This window comes from Dendrobates tinctorius, unplaced genomic scaffold, assembly GCF_039654945.1.
Source record: "Dendrobates tinctorius isolate UK_male_01 unplaced genomic scaffold, ASM3965494v1 ptg000095l, whole genome shotgun sequence".
NCBI classification, from domain to species: Eukaryota; Metazoa; Chordata; class Amphibia; order Anura; family Dendrobatidae; genus Dendrobates; species Dendrobates tinctorius.
In genome coordinates this window covers 12,264,849-12,280,819 of record NW_027361763.1, presented here as the reverse complement: position 1 = coordinate 12,280,819, position 15,971 = coordinate 12,264,849, and the positions used below count along the sequence as shown (strand labels likewise).

The 15,971-nt window shown below is 44.9% G+C and overlaps 1 protein-coding gene across 1 annotated transcript in view; it reads right to left on the bottom strand.

The window, feature by feature from the left end:
* LOC141098839 (progonadoliberin-2) overlaps window positions 1–15,769 on the bottom strand; it is a 98,418-nt gene extending 82,649 nt beyond the window's left edge. Inside the window, exon 1 of the mRNA XM_073586804.1 lies at window positions 15,655–15,769. The gene's annotated coding sequence lies outside the window, so the exon portion shown is untranslated. The remainder of the gene's footprint in view (window positions 1–15,654) is intronic.
* Between the last annotated feature and the right edge of the window lie 202 nt (window positions 15,770–15,971).

The window sequence follows — 15,971 nt, the reverse complement described above, 5'->3', positions numbered from 1 at the left end:
CCTCTCTGTACGCCAGGTGCCTTCTTGTTGTGTACACTCTGCATCCTCTCTGTACGCCAGGTGCCTTCTTGTTGTGTATACTCTGCATCCTCTCTGTAAGCCGGGTGCCTTCTTGCTGTGTACACTCTGCATCCTCTCTGTACACCAGGTGCCTTCTTGCTGTGTACACTCTGCATCCTCTCTGTACACCAGGTGCCTTCTTGTTGTGTATACTCTGCATCCTCTCTGTACGCCAGGCGTCTTCTTGTTGTGTACACTCTGCATCCTCTCTGTACGCCAGGTGCCTTCTTGCTGTGTATACTCTGCATCCTCTCTGTACACCAGGTGCCTTCTTGTTGTGTATACTCTGCATCCTCTCTGTACGCCAGGTGCCTTCTTGCTGTGTACACTCTGCATCCTCTCTGTACACCAGGTGCCTTCTTGCTGTGTACACTCTGCATCCTCTCTGTACGCCAGGTGCCTTCTTGCTGTGTACACTCTGCATCCTCTCTGTACACCAGGTGCCTTCTTGTTGTGTATACTCTGCATCCTCTCTGTACGCCAGGTGCCTTCTTGCTGTGTACACTCTGCATCCTCTCTGTACACCAGGTGCCTTCTTGCTGTGTACACTCTGCATCCTCTCTGTACACCAGGTGCCTTCTTGTTGTGTATACTCTGCATCCTCTCTGTACGCCAGGTGCCTTCTTGCTGTGTACACTCTGCATCCTCTCTGTACACCAGGTGCCTTCTTGTTGTGTATACTCTGCATCTTCTCTGTACGCCAGGTGCCTTCTTGCTGTGTACGCTTTGCAGCACGTTTGCGCAGCAGATTCACTTTGCTGTGTATATTCTACGACCATTCTATACACCGGATATCTTTTTGATGAGTCCATTCTTTAGTTTCTTTTATACAGGTGTCTATTTTCTGTGTATATAGTGAAGCTTTTTTATCACTCCATGTGCCATCATTCTATGCACTCTTTGCTATTTGTTCAAAATAAGCCACTCATCCTCTGTTATATTTAATTCTGCTATATTCGTTATTGGTTTTTATAAGCATTCACATGGTATGTTCATCCACCCGGTATGTTCATCCACCCAGCTCTCCTGCTGTCTGTCTATGAAGTGCACATAGTCCATCACCCAGCTTTGCACATAGACTTGCCTCTGCACCTAGCATTCACATGGTATGTTCATCCACCCAGCTCTCCTGCTGTCTGTCTATGAAGTGCACATAGTCCATCACCCAGCTTTGCGCATAGACTTGTCTCTGCTCCTATCATTCACATGGTATATTCATCCACCCAGCTCTCCTGCTGTCTGTCTATGAAGTGCACATAGTCCATCACCCAGCTTTGCACATAGACTTGCCTCTGCTCCTAGCATTCACATGGTATGTTCATCCACCCAGCTCTCCTGCTGTCTGTCTATGAAGTGCACATAGTCCATCACCCAGCTTTGCACATAGACTTGCCTCTGCACCTAGCATTCACATGGTATGTCTTTCAGCTAACCCCAGCTTACCCCAGAGTTATTTATGACCTTGTTTACTCTGGCTTGATCATATGCATCTGGTCCACTCTTAATTGTGTGACCAAGATGAGCAGAGACCACTCCTCTCTGCTTCACACCTGACTGCACTTAGTTGTACATATATTGCATAGCTCAAGTCTGCATAGACTTCAGTCTGCAGTGTGATTCCTAAAAGTGTGTTCTAGAAGTGTGAAGATAAATTTTAGAATTAAAACCAGAATTGAACCAGAAGGGAACTGAAGGGAACTGTACACAGTCACTGTAAACAATGTTTGTTTGTTTTCACTTTCACCCCAATAATTCTTCACTTTCTGCTAATTCCCCTAATCCCTACTCCTAGTAAGGAACTGTTCATCTCTTCTTCAATCCTCCCCATCCACCTCGCCTCCTCCTCAAAACTGTTCCTTAACATACAATCCTCTGTCTCCAAACACAGACAGCCCCCTCATGCCCTCTCCTGCTCCCACCTGCTAACACTTTCTCTGCTCCTTCTCACTGCTGGTGATATCTCTCCAAATCCTGGTCCTCCTCACCACATTCCCACAGTCATTTCTACCCCCCATCCACGCTCTATCACAACCTTCCGTAACCACTCCAACCTTATACCCATTCACCCAGCCCCCGCTTCCCCAGTCCCACTAACAGGAGCTCTGTGGAACGCTCGCTCTGTCTGCAACAAGCTTTCCTACATCCATGATCTTTTTGTTACTAACAAACTTTCCTTCCTCGCTATCACCGAAACCTGGCCCACCCCTTCTGACACAGCCTCTCCTGCTGCACTTTCATATGGTGGCTTCCACCTTTCTCACACTCCGCCGCCCCAGCAGCAAACATGGCAGAGGTGTTGGTTTTCTCCTGTCAGATACCTGCTCCTTCACCCCAATCCCACTGCCACCCTCTGTTACCCTCCCTTCCTTTGAGGTGCACTCTGTGCGCATCTACTCCCCCTCCAACCTCCAACTGGCTGTCATCTACCGGCCCCCAGGGCCAGCCACCACCTTCTTTTACCACTTCACCACCTGGCTACTTCATTTCCTTTCCGCGGACATCCCTACTATCATCATGGGCGACTTCAACATCCCCATTGACACTTCCCTCTCAGCTGCCACTAAACTTCTATCTCTCACTTCCTCCTTCGGCCTCACTCAATGGTCTTCTACAGCCACCCACAAAGATGGCCACACACTGGACCTCATCTTCACCCGCCTCTGCTCCCTATCTAACCTCTCTAACTCACCTCTTCCTCTCTCTGACCACAACCTTCTCACATTCTCTTCCCTCTCCACTCCATGTCTACAATCCCCACCCCACAAACTTTCACGCCCTCGCAGAAATCTTAAACACCTTGACCTACACTCATTCTCTGAATCCCTCCTCCCTCTCACAGATATAAGTTCCTCACACAATGCGGATGATGCTGCTGCTCTATATAACACCACAATAGCTGTAGCTTTGGAATCTGCTGCCACACTTACACATACCAAAGCTCGCAAAATCAACAGACAGCCCTGGCACACCAGCCTGACCAAAGAACTGAGGCGAGCTTCCAGGGCTGCTGAGCGCAGATGGAAAAGATCCCACTCCAATGAGCACTTCATCGCATTCACACAGTCTCTCACTACTTTCAAGACCACACTCGCCACAGCTAAACAAACCTACTTCTCATTGCTCATATCCTCCCTGTCTCACAACCCTAAACAGTTATTCAACACCATCAATTCTCTCCTCCGTCCCCCAGCACCTCCTCCCTCCCCACTCATCTCAGCTGAAGACTTTGCCTCATTTTTCAAGCAGAAGATTGATAACATCAGAGACAGTTTTGGTCAACAACCCCCAGAGCCCCTCCTCCCGACTTCCCAGCCCTCCACCTCCAAAACCAACTTCTCCACCATTACAGAAGATCGACTCTCCACTCTACTCTCAAGATCACATCTCACCACTTGTGCACTTGACCCGATCCCTTCCCACTTCATCCAAAACCTCACCACAGTCTTCAACCCAACCCTAACCCATCTCTTCAACCTATCACTAACAACTGGTGTTTTCCCCTCATGCTTTAAACATGCCTCAATCACACCTATCCCCAAAAAGCCCTCTCTTGACCCATCCTCTGTATCTAGCTATCGCCCTATATCACTTCTCCCCTATGCCTCCAAGCTACTGGAACAACACGTCTACCTTGAACTGTCCTCCCATCTCTCTTCTTGCTCCCTCTTCGACCGCTTACAATCTGGCTTCCGGTCACACCACTCCACTGAAACTGCCCTTACTAAGGTCACCAATGACCTCTTAACCGCCAAGAGCAAGCGACACTACTCTGTCCTCCTCCTCCTGGACCTGTCGGCTGCCTTTGACACAGTGGACCATTCCCTACTATTACAGACCCTCTCATCCCTTGGCATCACAGACTTGGCCTTATCCTGGATCTCATCATACCTAGCAGACCGGACATTCAGCATCTCCCACTCACACATCACCTCCTCACCTCGCCCCCTATCAGTCCCGCAGTCCTTGTAGTCCCACAAGGTTCAGTCCTAGGACTCCTGCTCTTCTCCATTTACACCTTTGGCCTGGGACAGCTTATAGAATCTCATGGCTTTCAGTATCATCTCTATGCTGATGACACACAGATCTACATCTCTGGACCAGATATCACCTCCCTGCTAACCAGAATCCCTCAATGTCTGTCCACTGTTTCATCCTTCTTCTCTGCCAGATTTCTGAAACTTAACATGGACAAAACAGAATTCATCATCTTTCCCCCATCTCATGTGACCCCCCAACGAACCTATCCATTACAGTAAATGGCTGCCCACTCTCCCCAGTCCCACAAGCTCGCTGCCTCGGAGTAATCCTTGATGCTGGTCTCTCCTTCAAACCACATATCCAAGACCTTTCCACTTCCTGCCGACTTCAACTCAAAAATATTTCACGAATCCGTTCATTCCTCAACCAAGAATCTGCAAAAACCCTAGTCCATGCCCTCATTATCTCTCGCCTTGACTACTGCAACCTCCTGCTCAGTGGCCTCCCCTCGAACACTTTCGCACCCCTCCAATCTATTCTAAACTCCGCTGCCCGACTAATACACCTGTCCCCCCGCTATTCCCCAGCTTCTCCCCTCTGTCAATCTCTTCACTGGCTCCCCATTGCCCAGAGACTCCATTACAAAACCCTAACCATGACATACAAAGCCATCCACAACCTGCCTCCTCCATACATCTGTGACCTCGTCTCCCGGTACTTTCCTGCACGCAACCTCCGATCCTCACAAGATCTCCTTCTCTACTTCCCTCTTATCTCCTCTTCCCACAATCGCATACAAGATTTCTCTCGCGCATCACCCCTACTCTGGAACTCTCTACCACAACATATCAGACTCTCACCTACCATCGAAACCTTCAAAAAGAGCCTGAAGACCCACCTCTTCCGACAAGCCTATAACTTGCAGTAACCACCGATCGACCAAACCGCTGCACGACCAGCTCTACCCTCGCCTACTGTATTTTCACCCATCCCTTGTAGATTGTGAGCCTTCGCGGGCAGGGTCCTCTCTCCTCCTGTACCAGTTATGACTTGTATTGTTTAACATTATTGTACTTGTTTTTTTTTATGTATACCCCTCCTTACATGTAAAGCGCCATGGAATAAATGGCGCTATAACAATAAATAATAATAATAATAATAATAATAATAAATAATCGATGACCCTGTTCTGCTTAAAATACCACCAGAACGGAGCATTACTCTAGTGCAAGTATTATAGCATTCTGTACAGTATATAAAGGCCATAACAAAGCTGCGTTATGTGGGGCTTTGCTGTGACATATTTTGCGGTGTAACTGCACCATTTTGATGACGCATCATCGTATGTTACAGATATGCCTGATTAGTGCACCGTTATGCAGCAACTTTATCCCACATTGATACCAGGTAAAAACAGGTTGGGTTTGGGCCATTGTTTGGGGTCAGCACAGGCTTCCCCATGTCCCTGTAGCATCTCAGAGATGATACAGACAGAAGGAGGAACAACTAGGGACTGTGATAGCGGAGAGGGGTTGCGACCACCACTGTGAGTGTGAGAGACTCTGCTGAGTCATACAGAGAGTGTTGCAGTGTGAAGGAGGTGCTGCTGAGGGAAGTGCCAGCAGACTGTCCTAAATTTCAGAAATTGCCGCAAGTGTTGAAAATGTCTACCTCTGTGCAAGCTAAATTGTTACAGTATAACCAAGATCACTCATAAATCAACTACTGTGAAAGTCTGTATTTCTCTCGCCGTCTCTTAATGCAGGAAAGATATATATCTTTGTACCGTTTTAGCCAGTAGATAGAAAAATATTCAGAATTGAGAGTCCTCAGTGGTTGATACCTTTTAATGGCTAACTGAAAAGATGGTAACACATTGCAGCTTTTGAGACTACTCAGGTCTCTTCATCAGGCATTGACTAATACAAAATCTGAAGAATCACATATTTATGCACAACACAGCACCGAAAAAATGCAATAGATAAGACAAGTGACGTGAAGCAGATTTATTATTATGGGAGAGGGAGAGACAGAAATATTGGACCAGTTCATAGATAAGGAGTGGAAGTTTTATTGTCCTCAGACTGTGGTCTGGTTCTGTGTTGTGTGATTACCCCACAAGGTCTGAAGAGCAAATTCCTTAATTGATCTAAAAAGACATAAATCCATGTGACACATTCATTCCTGCACTGAGTGTGTCAAAGGTCATCATGAGCTTGTACTCCCAGACTTTTCTGTCTCTCTGAGATGTGAAGTTACCATTCAATACCAGTAATTTCATGTCCATGGTGGTGTGATCAGGCATGCAAAAATGTTTTGCCACAGGTAGATTCATTCTTTTTTCTCTTATTGTGTGACTATGAGAATTCATCTTTGTTCTCATTTTTTGCCCATTCTCCCCCACATACAGACCCCCAGTTGAACATTTAGTACAAATGATTAGGTACACCACATTAGATGTGATGCAGCTGAAAGTACCTGGGATCTTGAAGTCCTGATGTGAATTGGGGATCTTTATCTTGTCCGTGGTCATTATAAATGGACAGGTTTTACATTTTTTCTGGTTGCAAGGAAAGGTTCTTGCAGCTGTTGGAGAGGACAGGGCGCTTCTGACAATGATGCTTCTTAGATTTGGGGGCTGCCTAAAACACAGTAGTGGGGGGTCTGGAAATATGGATTGTAATCAGCATCTTTTTGTAGTAAAGGTTGTAATTTCCGTGCAGCTCCCCTTAGCACTTGCAGATTTGGGTTGTAGGTGACTACTAGAGGCACCCGGTTATTTTCTTCTTTAGCTTTGTAATGTAGCAGGTGATTCCTTGACATTCTGGTGGCTCTTGTAATTTGGCTTTGAATTGTTCTTGGATGGTAGCCCTGATTCAAAAAGGTCTTTCTGAGGTGACCAAGGTGTTTGTCTCTATCCATGGGGTTGGAACATATACGATTGTATCTGATGGCCTGGCTGTAGATAATAGAGCTCTTTATGTGTTTTGGATGGAAACTCTCCCATTTGAGGTATGTTGGACGGTCAATTGGCTTCTGATACAGGGATGTCTCTATTTCATTGTTCTTTAGCTTAATGATGGCATCCAAAAAGTTAATCTCAGTGCTGGAATAGTTGAGTGTTAAGTTGATGGTGGAATGAAATTGATTAAACTGTTCGTGGAACATCTTTAGCTGTGGCTCAGACTCCGTCCAGATGATTAAAATATCATCAATGTAGCGGTAGTAGGCCAGAGGCCTGATGGGACATGAGGACAAAAAGTTGCTTTCAAGCTTGGCCATGAAAAGATTTGCATACTGTGGAGCCATTTTACTTCCCATAGCTGTGCCTGTCTCCTGTAGATATATCTTGTTGTCAAATTCAAAGTACGGTAATTGTGGGTGAGGATGAATTTTATAAGTTTCACCACAGAATCAGCATCAGTCCCTGTGTTTTCCATGAAGAATTTGCAGGCATTTAATCCATCCTGGTGTGGGATATTAGAGTACAAAGATTCCACATCCATGGTGGCCAGGATGGTTCCTTCTGGTACAGGACCTATTGCTGCTAGTTTATTCAATAGGTCAGTTGTGTCCTGAATGTAGCTGGGTGTATCCTTCACCAGTGGTTTAAGAATACCCTCTACCCATCCAGATACCTGCTCAGTAAGGGTGCTCACACATGAAATAATTGGTCTTCCTGGATTTCCAGATTTGTGGATTTCGTCTCTTAATGGGGATTCAGTCTACTACCCGGAGGTAATACACACCACGTATCCCCAATATATACCTCTCCTACTTAATAAAGGTCATAAATGGCTACTTAAATAATAAAAAATGTAATACGTAATAAAAAAAATTGATAGAAGCGTATAAACATTTAGAACACCAAATATTTTGGACTTATGTTGACCTTCAACCTTAAAAACGATAACTACCCATCAATGCCCCATAAGATACACATTTGGGAATGACTTTGCAAAACCATACCCCTTCTGCTGTTCATTTTCCGCAATATTAGGAACAACTGTCCTTTCTCCTGCTGGTCTGGAATTGTTAACCAAGGGATCCATACTGGAAGATGGAGCAAGGTTGGAAAGTAACTGGTTCATAGGGGTCAGAATTTGGCCAAGAGTTGTAATGTGAGAAGTAGCGATGGGACCTGGGACCAGCCCCGCTCCCCGCGCCATATATTTTCTCCGTGCACAATCTCATCCATCTTGTAAATGTGAACAATTTTCAAACTGCTTTTCAGTTTGGGAACAAAAAAAAAGCGGCATCTTCCTGATTTGTGTGACAAGATGAACAGCAGAACACTATGCTACTGCTGCACATCATCGGGTAATGGGCACGGTGACATCTCCCGGATGACAGGATCCTGCATCATCCATCGACTGTACTGGCTTCCTCTAGATACTCTTAGTAGATTGTAAGATTATCCCTAAGCACAGAATGTGAGACACTACTGTTAACTGGGAATTATCTTAAGACGGATATAATAAGATAAAAGTCCATAAACCTAAGAATAACACAGTTTTATGTATAATGAATGAGAAAACTGGGAAAATGAATGGCTACTGAGAGGCCACAGGAGCTTTAATTTATGCCAAAAAACTCTAAAGACAAAGTTCTAAAAACTTTTAAAAGTTTGGTTGACCACCTCCATTGGAATTCTGGTAACTGCAGTGACATCTACAGGCAGCAAAGAGAAATGCAGCAAAAATTTTGAACACAATTGGGGAGAATTACACAAAAAGTACTGGGAGATTTTTACTATCAGACTAAGCAAAAGATAGATTATTAAAAGTGACTTTTTTATTCTATTTTTACAGTTGTCTGCACTGTACAGACTCTGATGTAGCAGGGGAGGCAAGTGAAGATGGCTCTTCACATAAACATAGTGGATGCAGAGATAGCAATTGCACCTCAACCTTAAAGTTGAAGGGGTCCTACTGCCCCTTCTGCCAAATAAAAAGGCCCCAATATTAGAAATGACACAAAGTCACAGGATTTTTTGCTGACAAGAACAAGCTTAATGCCACTAGGGGGAGCCCAGTGTATCCTGTATGCAGCTGGCTCCTAAGCTCCCTCTAGTGGCAGCTGCAGGTACCAAGAATGTTATTATTTAATATCAGATTTATACCGGGGATTTGGAGCAGTGTGTCACAAAAACAAAACCCCAGTTGCTATAAATATGCAGTGCATTAAGGATTTAATTGGTGCAAAATGTATTTTAACCTAGAAATATATATGTCTATATAACATATTACAAGTAGGGTCGGTACTATACCTAGGAGTCTTATGAGATATTAGCCAGTATTATTATCACTTACTTCTTTATAGAGATATACAGATATGGATTTAATATATGACTATGGCTCCGGTTCATCATTTACATTTTTTCCACATTTTTCTTTTTTGGCATTAGTTGCCGTTTTTTAGCACCAAATTCATCAAAATGGAGCACACAATTCAGAAACTTGGTGCAAAGTAAAAAAAGAAAAGTTCCAAAGGTCACAAAAAATTGTGTCAAAATTTTGGCATACTTAGAAATGCGCAGGGTGGAGGGAGACAGCAGTGAAATTTTGCAACTACTGTATTTAAAAAGTTGATTAAATCGATGAATCAGCTGAAAACATTTGGAAGCGATAACTCATCCCACAAAGCAGAAAACAAAAAAATCAGTGGAGCACATGGAAACAAACTTAAAGACAGGTGCAAATAGGATAATTAATTGGGTGCAAACAAAGGAAGGCGCAAAGACAACGATGAATCAGGGCCCATGTGTTATATTAGTGTCATCCGTCAGCTAAAATCTAGAAAGCCAAGGAACGCTAAAGCATGGTTTCATCATGAATTGACGAGAACAAACGCCAGCACTGTAACACACTCCACATGACTCTTATTCAGTTGGGAATACCTGCTATGAACCGGTAATTAAAGTGGGTTATCTGAGGGATCGCAGACATGAAGCCCCGGCAAAGCTTGCAGAATTATTTGGTAGGCGACAGATTTATAAGCTGTGGAGATTCCTTATGGCTCTCTTCTCCCTATGTACAGAGAACGACAAACCGACTCCTGTAAGTCCATATTCCAGTTATGAATATTTAGGTTTTTATGAATAGCATCGATCCTATAGTTATGGCAAAGGTATTTGGGGCATCATAGAGAAGGTAATGTCATTGATTACATCACTGAGCTGGCGCTGCATAAATCCCAAATTAAAATCTTACACATGGATGACAATATAGACGCCCTGTAGTGTGGGTTCTTGGCAAATTGGTGGCAGTGGTGCAATCTGTGTGTTCTCCCTGCTATAGAGGAATCTGTAACTAGAAAAGTTATGAATGGCTGTGGCCAGCAATTACTTGAGCTTCAGTGACTCGCATGTGACTAGGGGGGCAGTTATGGCTAGGAATCTCATAGGAATCTGGGACTGGGACTCTAAGGACATCTGTGGCCTCAAATTTTAAAAGCATCTGCCCCTCTGTCACACGGGGTATAAATGGATGTGCTGCTTGTTACACACTTGACCCCTATTCCATTGTATCACTGTATTTTCCAAGGTGAATGTTTTCTCTATTGGTTGTGTTTGGATAAAATTATTGACTAATTGTATTCCCGAAGTGTTAATTTACCACCACTAGATGGCTCTGTAGCACCTTAAACCATAAATAGAGGGTGTAAGCAGGAAGTGAGTGAGGAGGTGGCTGAAGCCACATGGCTAGAAGGAGTTCTGTACTAAGGAGAGTTAGGAACTATGCTACAGGCATGGAGATGTTACTTATTATTATTATTTATTGTTATAGCGCCATTTATTCCATGGCGCTTTACATGTAGGGAGGGGTATACATAAAAACAAGTACAATAATCTTAAACAATACAAGTCATAACTGGTACAGGAGGAGAGAGGACCCTGCCCGCGAGGGCTCACAATCTACAAGGGATGGGTGATAATACAGTAGGCGAGGGTAGAGCTGGTCGTGCAGCGGTTAAAAGAGGGTCTGGATAAATCCCCAAGGAAGGCTGCTGATGCAGAGCGATGTAAAGTTGGAGAAGTGACTGCTGTGACCTTAAGGCTAAGTGCACACGCTCGGATCCGCAAGTAAAACCGCAGGTAAAGTGATCTGCGGCTTTCCTGCGGTTTTCCCCTGCAGTTTGGCACCTGGACAATGGAAAAGGTGCCAAACCGCTGCGGAATCGGCAGAAAGAATTGACATGCTGCGGTTTGTAAACCGCGGAAAAAAACGCAGCGTGAGCACAGCGGTTTTTAAAACCCATAGGCTAACATGATACTGTACCATGTCAGCAGAACTGCTGCGGTTCCGCAGGGCCAAAAACACTGCGGAACCTCAGCAGGATCCGCAGCGTGTGCACATAGCCTTAATGTGAGACACGTAGATGTGATGGCCGAGATGACCTTGGGCTATAAACACGAGAAAGACTATTGAACTTTATTAACTTGGTAATTGATGGGGGTAGCCAGGCCGCCATGTTAGATTTGCAATAGTATTCTTAGAGCAGTGACGTACAGAGGGAAGCTTGCACAAATCATTGCTTGCGTGAAAGACACCACCGTAAACAAACTGGAGGGACCCCCAAACTTCTATGTCCTGAGCACAATATTATTGAATGGCATTAGGTCCCCTGAGGGGTGACACTGAACTAGGGGGGGGGACAAAGCAGATGACAGTGAGGTTCTCCGGGCTGTGCATAGTCGAGAAGAAGAAGTGACCAGCGTCTGACAGAAGGTCAGGCTGAAAGTAAAGGGCTTCCATCCAGGCCGGTGTGGCATTATCAATTGCAAGTTGCCGTGAGACCATTTGTATGGTACAGGCGGAGTGCTACCACAAGAAGCGGGGACACCAGGGATACAAGAGGAGAAAAGTTACTGACAAGTTATTCTATAACAACTGTGTAGTAAGTGATAGTGGCACAATTAAAGAGGCAATGTCCCATACTAGGAACTGTGGGGTGTGCGGCACCTCTGGGTAACAAAAAAGTGTGTGGCGCCTCTGGGTAACAAAAAAGTGTGCGGCGCCTCTGTGTAACTAAAAAGTGTGCGGCGCCTCTGTGTAACTAAAAAGTGTGCGGCGCCTCTGTGTAACTAAAAAGTGTCTGGCGCCTCTGTGTAACTAAAAAGTGTGTGGCGCCTCTGGGTAACTAAAAAGTGTGTGGCGCCTCTGGGTAACTAAAAAGTGTGTGGCGCCTCTGTGTAACTAAAAAGTGTGCGGCGCCTCTGGGTAACTAAAAAGTGTGTGGCGCTTCTGTGTAACTAAAAAGTGTGCGGCGCCTCTGTGTAACTAAAAAGTGTGCGGGGCCTCTGTGTAACTAAAAAGTGTGCGGCGCCTCTGTGTAACTAAAAAGTGTGCGGGGCCTCTGTGTAACTAAAAAGTGTGTGGCGCTTCTGTGTAACTAAAAAGTGTGCGGCGCCTCTGTGTAACTAAAAAGTGTGCGGGGCCTCTGTGTAACTAAAAAGTGTGCGGCGCCTCTGTGTAACTAAAAAGTGTGTGGCGCCTCTGGGTAACTAAAAAGTGTGTGGCGCCTCTGGGTAACTAAAAAGTGTGTGGCGCTTCTGTGTAACTAAAAAGTGTGCGGCGCCTCTGTGTAACTAAAAAGTGTGCGGGGCCTCTGTGTAACTAAAAAGTGTGCGGCGCCTCTGTGTAACTAAAAAGTGTGCGGGGCCTCTGTGTAACTAAAAAGTGTGTGGCGCTTCTGTGTAACTAAAAAGTGTGCGGCGCCTCTGTGTAACTAAAAAGTGTGCGGGGCCTCTGTGTAACTAAAAAGTGTGCGGCGCCTCTGTGTAACTAAAAAGTGTGTGGCGCCTCTGGGTAACTAAAAAGTGTGTGGCGCCTCTGGGTAACTAAAAAGTGTGTGGCGCTTCTGTGTAACTAAAAAGTGTGTGGCGCCTCTGTGTAACTAAAAAGTGTGTGGCGCTTCTGTGTAACTAAAAAGTGTGCGGCGCCTCTGTGTAACTAAAAAGTGTGCGGCGCCTCTGTGTAACTAAAAAGTGTGCGGGGCCTCTGTGTAACTAAAAAGGGTGTGGCGCTTCTGTGTAACTAAAAAGTGTGCGGCGCCTCTGTGTAACTAAAAAGTGTGCGGGGCCTCTGTGTAACTAAAAAGTGTGCGGCGCTTCTGTGTAACTAAAAAGTGTGTGGCGCTTCTGTGTAACTAAAAAGTGTGTGGCGCTTCTGTGTAACTAAAAAGTGTGCGGCGCCTCTGTGTAACTAAAAAGTGTGCGGGGCCTCTGTGTAACTAAAAAGTGTGCGGCGCCTCTGTGTAACTAAAAAGTGTGTGGCGCTTCTGTGTAACTAAAAAGTGTGCGGCGCCTCTGTGTAACTAAAAAGTGTGCGGCGCCTCTGTGTAACTAAAAAGTGTGCGGCGCTTCTGTGTAACTAAAAAGTGTGTGGCGCTTCTGTGTAACTAAAAAGTGTGCGGCGCCTCTGTGTAACTAAAAAGTGTGCGGGGCCTCTGTGTAACTAAAAAGTGTGCGGCGCCTCTGTGTAACTAAAAAGTGTGCGGCGCCTCTGTGTAACTAAAAAGTGTGCGGCGCCTCTGGGTAACAAAAAAGTGTGCGGCGCCTCTGTGTAACTAAAAAGTGTACCCCCAGGCATGATCGGTTATGTTTGTCAGAAATTTGTTCATTTCAAGTCTTACGATTAGACGACACAACAATCTACACAAGACTATATCCATACTGCCCTATCTAACCCCTCCACATTCAATCTGTTAAATGAATTCTCTAATGCCTTTCGCTCTTTTGACACCTTGGTAACTGCAGACATTAGAAAAATCTGTAAAAGGAATCCCAAATACGCACCACATAATCTGAGCTATAGTGAGAGAAAATCAATTATTGACCTCCAAGAGAATCATGATATCATCATCCGACCTGCGGACAAAGGAGGGGGGATTGTAGTCCTAAATCGTACTACGGACCACAAAGAATCTCTGAGACTATTAGGAGATGCTATTACATATAAAAAAATTGTCTAATGATCCCACTTCAAAATATATAAAAAAAAGCTCAATATTCTAGCCCTGAAAGGTAAATCTATAGGGATTCTGACAAAAAAAGAATTCCTGTATATAACGAATAAAATTCCAAGAGTAGCAGTGTTTTATCATATTACCAAGCTACACAAGACCACCACATGCCCCCCCAGGAAGACCAATTATATCGACTGTGAAGTGTCTAACTGCTAACTTACCCAGATATGTTGGTACACTTTTACAAAAATGTATGACATAATTACCGGCAAATCTGAAAGATACTAGTAATACAATACAAATCTTAGAACCAATCCAGCGGAAACATAACTTCATTTTGGGCACCCTGGATATTAAGTTCCTTTACAAGGTCATTGACCAACAAAAGGGTTGCCAAGCGGCAAAATATTTTCTTCATACTTTGGGGATATACTGTATAATGAAAACCAAATCCAATTTGTTGTGGACAGTATTGATTTTATTTTCAAGCACAACTACTTCATATATGAACGGCAGTACTACCTACAAACATGGGGAACAGCAATGGGTACTCGTTTTGCGCCTAGTTACACAAACCTAGATGTTGGCAAATGGGAAGAAGCCCACATCTTCGAAAGTGGCCTGTTATGTAAAGGACTTCTACTATGGCACCGCTACATAGACAACATCCTATTTATTTGGGATGTAGCGGAAGCAGGCTTAAACTTGTTCATTTCAGACCTTAACAATAATGACTTCGGCCTGGAATTTACACCTACCATCAGTAGCACAAGTGTGAATTTCCTTGACCTCACCATTTGTGTGGAAAAGAACAACTTAATAGCAAAATGTTATCGCAAGGAAGTGGACTCAGATTCATACATATTAATAGTTGCCATTTACCAATATGGCTGACCAATATTCCTAAGGGCCGTTATACCAGAATTAGGAGGAATTGCACCAAAATTGAGGACTACAACATCGAAACAGAATACCTCACGAAACAATTTTTGGAAAAGGCCTATCATTTACCCACACTGGAAAAAGCTAGACAAGAAGTGAGCAGTATCCCTTGGAGGAATCGAACACATAAAATATAACCCAATTCTAACCCGCCTAGCCTTCAACAACAAATTAATAAATGATCTATAATAACACAATTCCATTCCGGCTACGGGAGATTTACTAGTATCATCTGCAAACATTGGCCTATCCTTCAAGGAGATAGGAGCAGAGGGGAGTTGCTACCTACTCCCCCCAGATTTGTATACAAGAAAGCCCAAAATCTAGGCCACCTTATAGCTCCTACAACTAAAGCAGTTATCCCAACAAAAGTACTACCTCAACCAGAGTAACTTCAGGGGTAGTGATTTTCTCAGATGTCCAGGATTGAATCCAGGTGGATTGATGTACTGGACAGTCTAGCCCCGAAAGGTTTAGATCACGAAATTGAGCTATAAATGACGTTTAAATGCTTCTATTCCAGCTCAGAATCCCAAGATTACCTACATAGAGCGATACCATCACATCCGGTGACTAGGCATCATTGTAGAAGTACCCTGTTTCCCCGAAAATAGGGCACCCCCCGAAAGTAAGGCATGCTAGGGGGAGACTGTGCCTGCTAATATAAGGCACCCCCCCCCCCCCCCCCCCGAAAATAAGGCATACCTTGTTCTGTGCATGGGGCATGCAGTTGTGTCTCTCTCCCGCTGTCCGGTGCCCGCCACTGCAGCCGCGCTGTTCGCAGGAGTTAGTCACATCCTCGGAGCTGTGTGCCGATCTCCGCCCATGAGCCCTGCACCAATCACAGCGCAGGAACCATGGGCCAGCTGACGTCATCCATAGCCCCTGATTGTTCCTGGGCTGTGATTGGCCCAGGGCTACTGCTCTCTGATTGGCCCAGGGCTCCTGCGCTCTGATTGGCCCAGGGCTCCTGCGCTCTGATTGGCCCAGGGCTCCTGCACCACCAAAACACTGAACGCAGC